Source organism: Mustela erminea, chromosome 20 (assembly GCF_009829155.1).
Source record: "Mustela erminea isolate mMusErm1 chromosome 20, mMusErm1.Pri, whole genome shotgun sequence".
NCBI classification, from domain to species: domain Eukaryota; kingdom Metazoa; phylum Chordata; class Mammalia; order Carnivora; family Mustelidae; genus Mustela; species Mustela erminea.
In genome coordinates this window covers 1,389,241-1,405,828 of record NC_045633.1, presented here as the reverse complement: position 1 = coordinate 1,405,828, position 16,588 = coordinate 1,389,241, and the positions used below count along the sequence as shown (strand labels likewise).

General features: G+C 46.7%; 1 long non-coding RNA gene across 2 annotated transcripts; it reads right to left on the bottom strand.

Moving 5' to 3' along the window:
• Window positions 1-3,435: 3,435 nt before the first annotated feature.
• Window positions 3,436-16,213, bottom strand: LOC116581519. Of its 2 annotated transcripts, none has more exons than XR_004282080.1 (3): window positions 15,601-16,213; window positions 5,142-6,143; window positions 3,436-3,658 (listed from the first exon to the last, which is right to left on the bottom strand). It is a non-coding gene; the product is annotated as an uncharacterized LOC116581519 (long non-coding RNA). The 2 variants fall into 2 exon arrangements; XR_004282081.1 differs by having other exon boundaries at window positions 5,218-6,143.
• Between the last annotated feature and the right edge of the window lie 375 nt (window positions 16,214-16,588).

Sequence of the window (16,588 nt, the reverse complement as noted above, 5' to 3'; positions counted from 1 at the left end):
CGGCTTAATCCACTGAGCCACCCAGGCGCCCCTGGTTCTTATTTTTAATAGATACCTTGGGATTTTTTATACACAAGATAATGTCATCTGCAAACAGAGATGGTTTAACTTCCTCCTTTCCTATCTGGATGCCTTTAATTCATTTTCTTGCCTAATTTTCCTGGCTAGAACACGCAGTACAATGTCAAATAGAAGTGACAAGAGTTCCTGAACCTTCACCATTAAGTATGGTGTTGGCTGTAGGATTTTCATAGACGTTGTTTATCAGCTAGAGGAGGTTCTCTTCTATTTCTAGTTTTACATGTTTTTCTTTTTTTTTTAATGATTTTATTTATTTATTTGACAGACAGAGATCACAAGTAGGCAGAGAGGCAGGCAGAGAGAGAAGAGGCAGCAGGCTCCCTGCCAAGCAGAGAGCCCGATGCGGGACTCAATCCCACGATCCTGAGATCATGGCCTGATGACCCGAGCCGAAGGCAGAGGCTTAACCCACTGAGCCACCCAGGCGCCCCTCTAGTTTGTTACATGTTTTTATTATGAGAAAGTGTTGGATTTTGTCAAAGGCTTTCTCTGCATATACTAAGATAATTATGTGGAGTTTTCTTCTTTATTCTTTTTTTTTAATTTTTTTCTTTATTCTAATAATATAATACGTGACATGAACTAATTTATTTGTTTTTTTAAAGATTTTATGTATTTATTTATTTGTCAGAGAGAGAGAGAGAAAGCACAAGCAGGCAGAGGCAGAGAGAGAAGCAGGCTCCCTGCTGAGCAAGGAACCCCACATGGGATTCAATCCCAGGATCCTGGGATCATGACCCGAGCTGAAGGCAGTGGCCCAACCGACTGAGCCACCCAGACATCCCACGTAACATGAATTTAATTTCAGATGTTAAACCAGCCTTCCATTCCTGAGCTAAGCATCACTTGGTCATAGTCTGTTATCTTTTTTATAGTTACTGGATTTTGTTTGCTAATATCTGTTGGTATTTTCACTTCTAAATTCATAAACAACATTAGTGTATACTTTCGTTTTTATTGTGATGTCTTTGTCTAGTTTTGGTATCAGGCTGATACTGGCTTTTCAGAGTTGGCAAGTATTCCCTCTTCTATTTCTTCGAAGAGTTTATAAAGAAATGGTTTTAATTCATCTTTAAATGTTTGGTCAAATTCACCAGTGAAGCCATTTGGGCCTGGGCTTCTTTTTCTGGAAAGCTCTTTTTTGTTAGTAATTCAATTTCTTTGCTTGCTATAGATCTATTCAGATTCTCTATTTCTTCTTGAAATTTGGCAGTCTTTATCTTTCTAGGATTTCGTCCATTCCATCTAAGTTATCTAAATGACCGGCATACAGTCTTTCATAGGGTTTACTATGGTTAGTAGAAATGTCCCCAAGGTATCTAATAACAAATTGGCTTTAATTAAAGAGAAGCTGCAGGGGCATCTGGGTGGCTCAGCCGCTGCCTTCGGCTCGGGTCATGATCCCAGGGTCCTGGGACCCAGTCCCACATCCTCTCTCTCTGCCCGCCTCTCTGCCTACTTGTGATCTCTGCCTGTCAAATAAATATATAAAATCTTTAATAAATAAATAAATAAATAAATAAATAAATAAATAAATAGAAGCTGCAATAAATCGGTTGAACCTCAAATAACTCTTTGGGGGTCAGACACTATGTTTTAAATCTCTTTCACTGGGGCACCTGGGCATCTCAGTGGGCTGGGCGTCTGCCTTCAGTTCAGGTCATGATCCCAGGGACAAGGGACCGAGCCCCCGCATCAGGCTCCCTGCTCAGTGGGGAATGGGCTTCTTCCTCTCCCTCTGCCCCTCCTCCCTGCTGTGTTCTCTCTCTCTCTCTCTCAGATAAATAATTTTTTTAAAAAACCTCTTTCATTTTGCTGATAAGAAAAGCCATTCGTAAAAATAGACTCCAGAAATTACTCATCAGGTTTAGCAAAAACTTCACATGTGGCTTGTCCAGAATAGGCAAATCTATGGAGACAAAATTAAGTTCACAGTTGCCAGGGATGAGGGGTGTGGGAAGGAGACAGGGAGTTACTGCTGATGAGTGTAGGGTTTTGTTCTCGGGGTGATAAAAATCTTCTGGAACTAGATAGTGGTGATTGATACACAACTTTGTGAAGACAGTGAAGACACTGAACTGTACACTTTAAAAAGGCAAACTTTAAGGGCACCTGGGTGGTGCCTTTGGCTCAGATCATGATCTCACGGTCTTGGGATTGAGCCCCTTGTCAGGCCCCTTGCTCACCGGGGAGCCTGCTTCTCTCTCTCCCTCTGCTCCCTACTCATGCTTGCGCTCTCTGTAGCTCTCTCTCTCTCTAGGGTTCTCTTTCTCAAATAAATAAATAAAATCTTTAAAAAAATAAACCTTATATAATACGTATTATATTTTGATAAAACTATTTTTTTTTTTTTTTTTTTTTTTTTTTTTTTATATTTTATTTATTTATTTGACAGAGAGAGATCACAAGTAGGCAGAGAGGCAGGCAGAGAGAGAGAGGAGGAAGCAGGCTCCCTGCTGAGCAGAGAGCCCGATGTGGGACTCGATCCCAGGACCCCGAGATCACGACCTGAGCCGAAGGCAGCGGCTCAACCCACTGAGCCACCCAGGCGCCCCAGATAAAACTATTTTTTAAAGATTACATTATTCTTGGGCGCCTGGGTGGCTCAGTGGGTTAAGCCGCTGCCTTCGGCTCAGGTCATGATCTCAGGGTCCTGGGATCGAGTCCCGCATCGGGCTGTCTGCTCAGCGGGGAGCCTGCTTCCTCCTCTCTCTCTCTCTGCCTGCCTCTCTGCCTGCTTGTGATCTCTCTGTGTCAAATGAATAAATAAAATCTTTAAAAAAAAAAAAAAAAAAAAAAATATTACATTATTCTTAAATTTACTGTTCTTAATTTTAAGGAAGTAAATGTTTTGTTTTCCTACCATTCAATGAAAAGACATAAGAGCTCTCTTGCTGTCGATTTATCATTTTAAAATATAAACCCTTGGGACGCCTGGGTGGCTCAGTCGGTTAAGCTGCTGCCTTCAGCTCAGGTCATGATCCCAGCATCCTGGGATCAAGTCCCACATTGGGCTCTTTGCTCAGCCGGGAGCCTGGTTCCCTCTCTGCCTCTGCCTGCCACTCTGCCTGCTTGTGCATTCTTTCTCTCTCTTTCTCTGACAAATAAATAAATAAATAAATAAATAAATAAATAAAATCTTTAAAGCCACTTCTTTCAGCTCAGGTCATGATCCCAGGGTCCTGGGATCGAGCCCCGCACTGGGCTCTCTGCTCGGCATCAAGCCTGCTTTCCTTCCTCTTGCTCTGCCTGCCTGTCTGCCTACTACTTGTGATCTCTGTCAAATAAATATAAATAAAATCTTTAAAATATATATATATATATGTATATATATATAAACCCTTTTTATAAGAATTATGAAATATATTTTGATAATTATGAGAAATGATTAATTATGCTTGGTGTGGGAGTTTAATGATATTTCTTCTATTTTACTCACTCAGCATTTTAAATTAACCTGATTTACAGTGAAATTTATGAGATTTCTCATTCAAAATTTATTTTATTCCTTCAAACTGTAAAAAGCTGGTACGGCTTTTAGTTTCTGAGACAGCCAACACAACTTTCAATCTTCCTTCTGCAGAAGTTAAAAAAACAAGTTTAAATTAAAACAACAAAAACAGTACTTACAGCAGTTTCTAGACCTAAACATATCTTGGAACTTTGTTAATATTTCCCAATTACTCCATTGCAAAATTTTGTATTGGCCTTGCCAACATTCCTAGAACTGGTTTTTCTCTTGAAGCTTCTATTTCAAAGACTCAGCTGAAGAAAGGGAGTATGTCCCCGAAGTCCGGCCTTGACCTTCTGGTTCCATGACTGAGTATGGTGCTAACCTTAGGTACCTCCCTGTCAGAGTCAGGATGACAGCCGGAGAAGTGTAAGAATGGGGGGTCTTGGGGCGCCTGGGTGGCTCAGTAGGTTAAAGCCTCTGCCTTCGGCTCAGGTCATGATCCTAGGGTCCTGGGATCAAGCCCCACATCGGGCTCTCTGCTCTGAAGGGAGCCTACTTCCTCCCCTCTCTCTCTCTGCTGCCTCTCTGCCTACTTGTGATCTCTGTCAAATAAATAAATAAAATCTTAAAAAAAAAAAGAGACAGAGAGAGAACGTCAGTGGACCGGTAAGGGTGCGGAAAATCTTTCCGAGGAGATGGAAATACTCTAAAAGCAAATTGAGGTAATGGTTGTAGGACTTCGTGAAGTGCCCAAAGTTATTATTCAAGCACACAAATGGATGAATGTGAATTATGCCTCAATGAAGCTGTTTTGGGTTTTGGTTTTTAAAGCAGCCAGGGAGATAGAAGGAAAACCAGCGTGGGTGTGAGAGAAAGACTCTGTCCTTTGGAAGCTACAGAATCGTGCCCCTTCAGGGATGCCCACACCCACCCCCTGGAGCCAGAGAATATTCGATCTCACAGAGGTAAAAGGGCTTTGCAGATGTAACTAAGCCTGCAGACCTTAAAAGACAGAGAGAATCCTGGATTACCCAGGTGAGGCCAATCTAACCGCAGAAGCCTGGAAGAGCACTCTCCCAGCGGGAGAGGAAGTCAGGGATTCAACAGGTCGCCGCCAGCTCTGGGATGGAGAGCTGTGGGCCAGCAAGGACTGAGGCCTCCTGGAGCCGGCGGCGGGAGGGGGTGTGGTGGGCAGCAGACAGCAGCCAGGAATGGGGCCTCAGTCCTACCTACAAGCATGATGACCTAGATGCCGCTGACAACCTGAATAAGTGGATTCTCCACAGAGCCTCCAGAGTCCAGCCAGCCGCCATCTTGCTTTGAGCCTGGTGAATCCCAGAGCAGGGAGACCCGTTAAGCCAACCTTGACTTCTGAACTGCAGAACTCGTGAGACAGTAAATATGTGTGGTTTTAAGTCTCTAAGTTTGTAGTGGCCTGTTAGGACAGCAGTAGAAAGCTAGTAGGATACCTAAACTATAAATCTGATGGCATACCCCATTTCAAACCTCTGTTGCCTAAAACCAAATAGAGTCGAATCCCCTTAGGGCAACATGGTTGGCCCTTGTGACCTGACCCGAGTCGCTCATTAGCCAAAAGTCACGGCACCTGCTCTGCTGCTTCTCCTCTCGGTCCTGCTCCGTGCCGCACGCTGTCCTTCTGTTGGACTAGGCTCAAGCCTCACCTCTTCCAGGAAGACTCTCCTGTGTCCCACAGCACCTTCTGGATAGTTCCATCATTATAACACAGTATGATAATAATATAGTGTATAATTACACTTACAAAGTGTTCAACGAACTTTTTATGTGCATGTCCTCCCCGCTAGGCTGTAATGTCCTTCAGGGCAGGATCAAGTCCTACTCATCTTTGCTTCCCCCAAGGCCCCGTACACGATGCTCGATAAACATTATGTACACGTCCCATTTGTAAGAAGAAGTCTGTTAACTAATAAAGAAGCTCATTATAGTACAAACAGGTTAGATCCTGAAGTGCTATTCACACGTCCGTTCATTTGTAAGGAAGCAGGGGGGCTGTGCGTGCATCCCCGAGAAAACATGAAACCCGACTGTGAGCGTTTTTAGAACAAGCTCCTCTTACCCTCCCTACAGATGTTTTACAGAACACTGTTGTCCGCAGCTGCTGCAGACGCCGTCCTGCTTCCTTTCTATCTCGAGGTCAGACGGCCCTCCTCGCGGCCTCGCCCATGCACGGTGGCCACCTGGTTACTCATCAGGACGGAGCCGCGCCCGTCCACAGCCTCCTGGCTGTCCATCTGGGGGCTGTCTGTGTCCGAAGGCCTTGGCGTATGAACCTACCAGTCGGGAGACTTCAATTTCCACACACGACCTTCACCAAGCCGAACCTGTTCAGTTTTCCTAACTCGTACCAAGCACATCGTCCTTGGAGGCATTTGGCGATCGCTTTTCCTCTTCTCTCGATGATGAACGTCAGTGACTCATTTCTGCAAGTTACGTCATTCGATCTTTGTTTTTCAGGATGGACTTCTATTGGGGAGAAATGAATCCTGCACACACACGACTCTTTACCATTTTCTTATGACTTATGATGACTTCTTGCTAGCGGCACACTTTCTCCTTAGTACTTCTAACCCTGATGAGAGATGGCAGGGTTCGCAACGTTTGTAAAACACCTCCAAACCGAGCACAAACCCAGGAAATACACCAGAGATAATACTGATGCTGAGTAATGCGAAAATGCTCACACACAACCACTAATCCCATCTGTTGGTTGGAGCAGAGCTGGCACGTACCTTTTCCCGGGTACAGCTTGGTTTTTCCCATAAAGGCTTAGGAGCTGAACAAGTGGAGAAAAGTTTGTGCCTCAACTTGAAATTAAAATTGTGTTATCATGTCACAGCATGCACATTTAGAGGCAAACATTCAAAATGTTCACCACGAGTTTCCACAGATTGTTGAGAAGGATAAATCCCAACCTGACAAGCATTTTGTTTTCTGTGCTTTCTCTCTGAATCTCCCCTCTGCCATATACAAACACCAGATAGCCTCTGTCTTCGAATCTGTCCTGTAACCTAGAGGAGGCTGTGTGTTGGTAAATGGGTTTCAGATTTGTGTCGCCAGCATTGCTGAGCCCTTGGCAGCACTGTCCTTTGCCTCACATGCACTCACAGTGCCCAAACATCGGGTACCATCCTGACATCCCGACGTCTACTTATTCACCCACACTACACCTGGGGGAAATCATTTGACATCACTAACACCAACCAGGGATGTTATCGGGAAACAGTACAAATAGTCACATTTTATCTATTTTTGTAAATGTCCTCATCAACATCCCAATGTGTAAATGTTTTCGTGCGACACTCCGAAGCTGAGGAACAGGAGGGAATATTTTCTTCTGGCAGAAAAGCCAATCTTCTTACCCTAGGCCTCCCAATTTCTTTAAAAATCTGCCCCTTGGGCTCCTTTCCACACAACTCTTTTCTTGACCCCTTCACTTCAGGCAAATGCACTGTCTCTGGCCTTTGGGTTTCTCACCTCTCTCTTCTACCTATGCAAACCCAGCCCATATCCCAGACGTCCCAATTTTTCCCTAAAGCTATTCCTCTTCTGAACTTCGAAATACCCAGAATCAGACAATTTAGTCACAAACTAGAGGTCTCTCCCTTATACGTCAAGAAATAATTTGCTGTTTGAGGCGTCTGGGTGGCTCAGTCGTTAAGCGTCTGCCTTCTGCTCAGGTCATGATCCCAGGGTCCTGGGATCAAGCCCCACATCGGGCTCCCTGCTCGGTGAGAAGCCTGCTTCTCCCTCTCCCACGCCCCCTGCTTGTGTTCCCTCTCTTGCTGTCTCTCTGTCGAATAAAAAAGTAAAATCTTGGGGCGCCTGGGTGGCTCAATAGGTTAAAGCCTCTGCCTTCAGCTCAGGTCATGATCCCTGGGTCCTGGATCAAGCCCCGCATCGGGCTCCCTGCTCGGCGGGGAGCCTGCTTCCTCCTCTCTGCCTACTTGTTACTGCTGTCTGTCAAATTAAAAAAAAATTAAAAATAAAATAAAGTCTTTTAAAAATGAATCAAAATTAAAATGCTATGTTAAATACAGGTATTTACCTCTACTCCTGCTGGATAATAACATAGCAGTCTGTGAGATTTTTCGAATGCCACAAACTCCAAGCGCGGTAAGAATGGGAGAGAAAATGGTAGAACACCATTTCTAAAGCCAGTTAATGCATGGATATGTAGTAACTGGTTTACCAGGACTGAGAAAAAAAAGAATCTGGAGCTGGCAGTGGACAAAATAAGTCAACAGATATCCTTTGCAGAAGCCACAAAGGACACAGAGATCGGCACCTTCGTGCAGGAAACTGGAAGAGCCTTCTGCAGGGAAGCCGGCCAAACCAAGAAGAAAGACCTGAACACAGTGACATCGGGAGCCCCCTCATGGCCGGCTGGGTCCCTGTGGTGAAGGCCCCAGAAGGAGGCGGCCCACACATGTGGAGCTTCCATTCGGTTTGTGACTATCCCAGACTTATGTATGAACAGACACCCAGGATTCACCAGACCTTTGAGGGAAGCACCCAACCGATAAAAAGACAGAGGCCAAATGCTTGAGTGGATAAACAAAATATGATAGACGCACACACAAATAAGGAAATATTATTCTTCCTCGAGAAAGAAGGAAACTCAGACACATCCTACAACATGGATGGACCCTGAGGACCTCACACTAAGGGAAATAAACCAGTCACAAAAAGCCAGATGCTACGTGACTCACCAGTCAAATTCAGAGACAGGAAGTAGAAAGGTGGTTTCCAGGAGCTGGCGGGGGGCGGGGGACAAGGCAACGGAGAGTTGCTGTTTCATGGGGACAGAGTTTGAGCCGGGGAAGATGAAAGGAGTCCTAGAGGGCCCCTGGGTGGCTCAGTGGGTTAAGCCTCTGCCTTTGGCTCAGGTCATGATCTCAGCGTCCTGGGATCGAGCCCCGCATCGGGCTCTCTGCTCAGCGGGGAGCCTGTTTCCTCCTCTCTCTCTGCCTGCTTCTCTGCCTACTTGTGATCTCTGTCAAATAAATAAATAAAATCTTTTTTAAAAAAAAAAAAAAGGTGGGGCGCCTGGGTGGCGCAGTGGGTTAAAGCCTCTGCCTTCAGCTCAGGTCATGATCCCAGGGTCCTGGGATCGAGCCCCGCATCGGGCTGTCCGCTCCGCGGAGAGACTGCTTCCTCCTCTCTCTCTCTGCCTGCCTCTCCGCCTACTTGTGATCTGTCTGTCAAATAAATAAATAAAATTTAAAAAAAAAAAAAAAGGAAAGGAAAAAGAAGAACTAATACATACAGAATGAATTTCCAGACTGACAGGGCCCAACAGGTTGAATGGAAAGAGATTCTTTTTTTTTTTTTTTAAATTATAATCTCTAGGCTCTGGGTCTCAGGGCTCTGAGATCAAGAGTCACATGTTCTACCAACTGAGCGAGCCAGGTGCTGTGGACCAAGAAGCACTGGCACACTGGGGAAGACCCCAGCATTCTTCCTGAGAGACAAAACAGTCTTCTAATTGTCACAAACCAGAATGGGACTGGATTTCTGAACAGTGACAACAGAGAACAGCTGTGCACTCAAAATACCGAGGACACTTGATTTCCAATCTTGAATTCTCTACCCAAGGTATTAAACGAGAAAGTAAAATAAAATCTCCTAAGAATGCACCCCGACTTATCAAAGTCCTAGGGAATGTACCCAAGGGATAAAGCAAGAAAGGGGAAGATACGGAATCCAGTAAAGGAGGGATCCAACTCAAGAAAACCAAGACCTTCCAGTAGGTGGTGAATAGAATTCTCCAGGAGACCGCTACACAGCGGGCCTGAAGAATAACCAGCTGGAAGCAGGCCAGAAGGCTACAGAGAGGCGTCCTTAAGAAAATAAAACCAATAGCAAATCTAATGTGTTTGAATGTAATGAGATATTTATACCTCAAAGCAGAGTTCAAGATGGAACTAGTGTTGTACACACAAAGCGAAGAAACAAAACAGGAACAAACATAAGCGTTTAACTCAGTGGCCGGGAAAGGGGGAACAAAAAGTGCAGGAAAAGAAAAGTCACGGCAGGGTTCAGAGGTGAAGAGCATTTGCATATTAACAGTGATGGGAACTGGGAATATCTATGTAACCAATACAGTATGTGATACAGTAACATGGGGGGCGGGGAGTGAAGGTAGGAAGTGTAGGAAAGATAAAATCGTTAAAGCCTCAGCTTCCAGGATAATCAGAGATAATGTCTAGAAGCAAAAAAATCAAGAAGCAGCAATATGAGCATGCTAATTTTAAAAAAGATTTTATTTATTTATTTGACAGAGAGAGCCCGCACAAGCGGAGGGTGGGGGGCGCGATGGGCCAGAGGGAGAGGGAGAACCAGGCTTCCCGCTGAACACGGGCTCAATCCCAGGACCCAGATATCAACCAGAGCCAAAGGCAGACCCTTAAACCAACTGAGCTACCCAGATGGCCTAACCTCTCAATTTTAAAATGGGCAAAGGACTTGAAGAAACATTTCTCCAAAGATGATGTACAAATGGCCCCTTGAGCACACAGCCATTAGGAAAATGCAAATAAAAACCACAAGCCACCACTTCACACCCACCAAGATGGGTATAATAAAAAAGACAAATAATAAGAGGTGAGAAGAGAAACTGAAGTTCCCGGTGTTGATGAGCATATAAAAGGGTACAGTCCCCACGGAAAACACTGTGGCAGTTCCTCCAAAGTTAAACACAGTAAAAAAAAAAAAAAAGTTAAACATCAAGTTACCGTGTGATCGAGCAATTCTCCTGAATATATACTCCAGAGAACTTATATGTTCACACTAAAACTTGTACAGAAATGTTACAGCAACATTATTCCTAACAGTCAAAAAGTGGAGGGAGGGGCACCTGGGTGGGTCAGTGGGTTAAAGCCTCTGCCTTCGGCTCAGGTCATGATCCCAGGGTCCTGGGATCAAGTCCCGCATCTCTCTGCTCAGCAGGGAGCCTGCTTCCTCCTCTCTCTCTGCCTGCCTCTGCCTCTCTGCCTGCTTGTAATCTCTGCCTGTCAAATAAAATTTAAAAATTAAAAAAAAAAAAGTGGAGGGCTGGGGCTCCCGGTTTCTGCTGGGCTGGGGGTCTCGTGGGCCGTGGGACGGAGCCCCAGTCTGGATGAATCTCGATAACATGCTAAGTGAAGCCAAGTGCGGTGGAAAAAGCCACATACTACATTATTCCATGTGTAGGCAATGCCCAGAATAGGCAAGTCCACAGAGACAAAAAGCAGATTAGGGGTTGGCAGGAGCTGGAGGGAGTGAGGGGAACAGGCAGTGACTGCGAATGGCTACGGGGTTTCTTTCTGGGGTGATGAGAAGGTTCTGGAATTAGATAACACGATGGTGGCACAACCTTGCAAATACTACAAATGAGTGAATTGTACATTTTAAAATGTTGAATTTTATGATATATAAATTATAACTGGATAAGAAGCGGGTTTCAAGGAATGAAGTATATTAATATACAGAACACAGATGAATCTCAAAGAAGTCAGACACTCCACAGTGTATGATTCCATTTATAGGAAATCCTAGATAAAGCAGATCAACTAGATAAACTAGAGTGTCAGAGGGGCTGACACTGGGTGGCTCAGTCAGTTAAGCCTCTGCCTTCAGCTCAGGTTACGATCCCAGAGTCCTGGGATCGAGCCCTGTCGGGCTCCCTGCTCAGTGGGGAGTCGGCTTCTCCTCTTCCCTCTGCCTCCTTCCCCCTGCTCGTGCTCTGTCTCTCTCTCTCGCTCTCTCTAATAAATAAAATCTTTAAAAAAAAAAAAAAAAGAACAAAAAACTCAGCACCCCTATGAAGCAAGGACTGTATCCTCTTTTCCAAATGACAAAACCAAGGAAGCACTTAAACCGATAACTGGTGACAGTGTTCAAACTTGGGTACGCTGATTCCAGAACATGTGTTTTTCTTTTCTTTTTTTTTTTTTAAGATTATTTATTTATTTATTTGACAGAGAGAGATCACAAGTAGGCAGAGAGGCAGGCAGAGAGAGAGGAGGAAGCAGGCTCCGCGCTGAGCAGAGAGCCTGATGCGGGGCTTGATCCCAGGACCCTGAGATCATGACCTGAGCCGAAGGCAGCAGCTTAACTCACTGAGCCACTCAGGTGCCCGTGTTTTTCTTTTTTGTTTGTTTTGTTTGTTTATTTGACACAGAGAGAGAGTGAGCGAGCCCGCGCACAAGCGGGGAGGGAAAAACTAGCCCTTGGGAGGCACTCCGTTCCCTATCCAATTTGGCCACTGCACCCCTCCCCCAGCACAAAGGAACTCAATAAATTCGTGTTGAAATCATATAACCCAAGAGTCTGCAGGTAATAGGAGTACCCCTCATCTCTCCACAGTTCTGGGACGTGAATTCACAGAAGCAGAAGGAGAAGGGACCCTGACAGCCCCCACCGGGCTCGTCACCACTCTGTATCCCCTCACAGTGAAATCTGCAACGAGGAATTGTGGCAAGTTCCCCTCGAGAAAAAAACACCGCGAGGGAGGCTGATGGGGAGCAGATATTTCAGACTGGGGGTTCGGGGAAAGGCTCTGCGTGGAAGAGAATAAAATATTGGCCCAATACAAGGGAAGCAGTACTCCCACCACACTCCCACGGGTTAGGCTACATATAGAAAATGGCATATTCTATTTTGGATGCTTCATTTTAACAGGAACACAGTCAACCCTGAGCTCATCTAGAAACGCGCTAGCCCAGCTGCTGAAGGCTATGGGCAGCTCGCCATAAATACTCAGGCCCCTCGTTCAAAGATTGTCCACCGAGACCAAAACACTACTGGATGCTGGAGAGAGTTGGAAAGTCAAGACGCCCGCACTGCTACGGTCAGGACATTATATGACCTAGCAGGGAGGCAGGAATGGGCACATCAATCAATATAATGCAAACCTGACATTTGGTCGAAGACAGAAGAAGCAGAGATAAGGCACACGCAGCGGGAGGATCCCCGGAAACGCCTCAGGAAAGGGTGGTCTTTGAGCTAATTCTGGAGCTGGAAAGGATTCCTTTTACTGAAAAAGCCGCGCTGCAGAAGGAGCATCCCTAAGAGTGGGAAACAGCGAGAGCCGTGGTGCCGAAGCAGGAACGTGTTTGGTTTTCAGGCCAGGGAGAAATCCACTTTGGCTACAGAGCAAGAGGTTCATCTAGAAAATGAGTCCAGAAAGACAGATTTGGATCCAACTGAGTAGGGCCTTGGAAGTTGGTCAAGGAATTTGGACTTTATTTGGTACCTAATGGAGGAATTAAGAAGTTCTAATCAGGGGCGCCTGGGTGGCTCCATCGTGAAGCGTCTGTCTTAGGCTCAGGTCGTGATCCCGGGATCTTGGGATCGAGCCCCGTATGGGGGCTCTTGGCTCAGTGGGGAGCCTGCTTCTCCCTCTCTCTCTGCATGCTTGTGATCTCTCTCTCTGTGTCAAATAAATAAATTAAGTAAAATAAAAAATAAAATAAAACGTTAACATTTAGGCAGCGTTGATGAAGGGATATACAGAAATTCTTTGAAACATTTTTGCAACTTTTTGGTAAATTCTGAAATTATCTAAAATGTTAAAAAGGAAAACAATTAAAATACACAGTTGGGTTTTGCGCCACAGTAGCGATGATGGCCCCAGGAACTATAAGGGTCACAAAATGGCAAGGAGTTGGCTGGACAAACGAGACACGACAGGGTCCGATGCTGGGACCAGTGGTGTAAGTGCAGCAAGCAGTCTGGAAGACAAACTGGTTCGAAATAACAAGGACGAATTTCGCTGGATGTGAAAGCCTCCGTGAGCCTCCAGGTGAAGCTGTCTGGCAAACACTGAAACTTTGCAAAGGGAGCTAAAGAGAAAGGCAATAGCTCAGGGCAGAGATTTCCGTAAAGGAAACAGCTGGGGGTGCCTGGGTGGCTCAGTGGGTTAAAGCCTCCGCTCAGGTCATGATCCCAGGGTCCTGGGATCGAGCCCCGCATCGCATCGAGCCCGATGAGCAGGGAGCCTGCTTCCTCTCTCTCTGCCTGCCTCTCTGCCTACTTGTGATCTCTGTCTGTCAAATAAATAAATAAATATTTTTAAAGATTTTATTTATTTATTTTTGAGAGAGAGAGAAAGAACACAAGCAGAGGCTGGTGCCAAACGGAGAAGCAAGCTCCCCGCTGAGCAGGGAGCCCGACGAAGGACTCGATCCCAGGATCCCGGGACCACAACGCCAACCAAAGCAGGCTCCCCATAAATGATTAAAAGCGTTCGGACCCGTGTTCCTGCACATTGAATGCCTTCTCAGCTTGTGTCGACGGCTGAAGCTGCTGAAATGGGAATGCTCCCTTGTGCTCTTCAGACCTTGTGCACTTGTTACCCTGGGCAAACTACCCACTGGCCTCTCTGGTGACCTTGACGTCACAGATAAGAACTGGGTTAAGCCTTAGTCTGGGTCGATCCAGAGGACAGAACTAAGCCAATGGCAGCCAATTAGAAAAACTCTTAACAGTGCAGTGAGCTGTTTGGAGAAAAGTCTTCTGAAAGCTCCTTCCAACTCAGTAGTTCCCTAAGCTTCTGGGTTTGTGTGTTTTTTTTTTTTTCCTGTTAAATGTTCATAGCATTTACTTCATATGGCTGCCAGGAGGACGACGGGCCACCGAGGACATCCAAGCGCCCGACGCAGAGGAGCTGCTCGGCTCCTCCGTGGTTCTCAGACCGGGAAACCGACGAAGACACCCCACGGAAGTACCAGCCTCAGCCACTAGAGGGGGCGCGCACCGCACTCCCTCGAACCGCAGACGCGGCGGGCGGGGGAGGCTCCGCTCCGGCCCGCGCGCCGCCCGCCCTTCCCCTGCCGCGAACCTCGGTCCGCGCGGGAATCCTGGCTCCATGCTGCGCCCCACGGAGTCAGTATGTTCTCCCCCAGTTGCAAAATGACCTGGCAAAAGTCCCTCAAAGGCTTTTACCGCTCACCGAGTAACAGCCAAACTCCCCGGGCCTCCGTCAGTCTGGCCCCAAGCGGCCCCTCCCGCCTGAACTCCCCGTAATCCTGGATCCTGCGGCCGCGCCGGGCCAGCGAGCGCGGTCTCTGCGCGGGGCTCTCGCGGCTGCTCCTTCTTGATGCCTCCCCTCTAGGCCGACCTTCCCAAACCCCACTGCTTTCTCCACCATGCAAATGCTATCTCCTCCTTAACTCTGGTCTCGCTTCTCTAAGAAAGAGAGATCTCGGGGCGCCTGGGGGGCTCAGGGGGTTAAAGCCTCTGCCTTTGGCTCGGGTCATGATCCCAGGGTCCTGGGATCGAGTCCCGCATCGGGCTCTCTGCTCAGCGGGGAGCCTGCTTCCCCCTCTCTCTCTCTGCCTCTCTGCCTGCTTGTGATCTCTGTCTGTCAAATAAATAAATAAAATCTTTAAAAAAAGAAAGAAAGAAAGAAAGAAAGAGTGATCTCACCAACCCTGAGCTCACCCACCACACAGGACATCCATTTATCTTGTATTACATTGATTTATTCAAGGTACACGTGCATCTTTTCATTCAACTAGATTAGAAACTCCATGGGTAGAGACCTCCATGGGTAGAGACCAGAGGGTCATCTGTCCAGGGTAACGGAGCGAGTCAGTGGTAAAGACAGGATTCGAACCCAGGAAATCCAGAGAGCTCTTGCTCTTACCCACTAATTCACAACCACATAGTAATCTTTCATCAGCCACAGTGCCTAGCTCAGAGCTTTGCACACAGTTCGACTTGACAGCTTATCAAATGAATAACTAAAAACAAAACAAAAAAAACGAAACCAAAAACCTCAAGCATTGATCTATTTAGCATCTTCTAAACCTTCACTGACTTGTAGGCTATTGGGAACCAGCAGCAACTCGGTCTCATTAATCTGCATTAGAGTGCCTGGCTGTAGATCTAATTATGAGTAATTTCAGAATCATAATTACTGTTCCATTTGGGCTCTTGATCTGTAATGCACATAAGGATCCACTCCTAGCTTAATGGATTAAAAAAAAAAAAAACAAGCAAATAAAAAAAACAACCCAAAAAACAAAAACATAATTACTTACTGAAGCCTGGTAGTTGTGTTTTGTGAAGCTTCCAGCTCACGTCTCTGTGAAGTGAGGGGGATGGACTGATGGTCTCGGAGGACCCTGTCTTCAGTGGCTAACAGTCTATGAATCGGGGAGAGTGAATGGAATTACAAAGAGGCTCTGCCTCTGTGTCAGAAGATATCGTTTGAGTCTCAGCTCCCCAACACAGGTTCCCCATCTGTAAAATCTGATTCATCTAGTCAAAAGTCCGAATGTCTGAGTGCCAGCTACAGGGGGATACAGCGGCCCCTGCTTATTCGGCGAAGAAAATCCGATGACACCTATAACGGGTTGTCCTATGTAAGAAGCCCAGTGGGTCCAAGCATGGTGTAAGCTGCAAGGTCTAGTACCCAATCAAAAGATGATGATCTGGCCAGGATTCCAGTTATGCCAAGTCCACGACAACAAAAACGGTACCTATTCTGCTGTTTTGGAAAAAAGCCTGATCGTGTATTTTAGCCAAACCTAGTCAACCCTGCAGGCAGCTTTCCCACCTTTCTGGTGCCAAGGAAAGGTGGGCGGAGGTTATCTGTCCTCACTTCGGGCACTGCCCGGTTGCTGGCGGAGGCCAAGTCCCTAGCCCAGTCTTGCAGGCCTCTGTCAGAAAGCCATGAGGCTGGGGGTCTGGACCTGTGGGTTCTCCAGCTCTTAGTCACCAGCCCCGGCTCAGGCTTCATTCACTGTCCTCATCTGTGAAAGGCAGCCCCTTGGGTAAAGAAGCCATCTCCCACGCCACTGGGAAATACAGACCGGACCGCTTTGCCATCGGGCCGGGCCTGGCTCAGGGTGGCCACACCCCAGAGGGCTGCTGAGGGTTCCCTTGGGGTGCCACGTGGAGCCCCGGGGCCACAACTCGGGCTGCAGCAGAGCGGGGGGCCCAGCCAGGTCCCCACTCTCGCGCACACTTGCTGGGTGGCTCTGGGGAAGGTCACCGGGCGGCCCTGCCGGCTGGTCTGCATTCGAC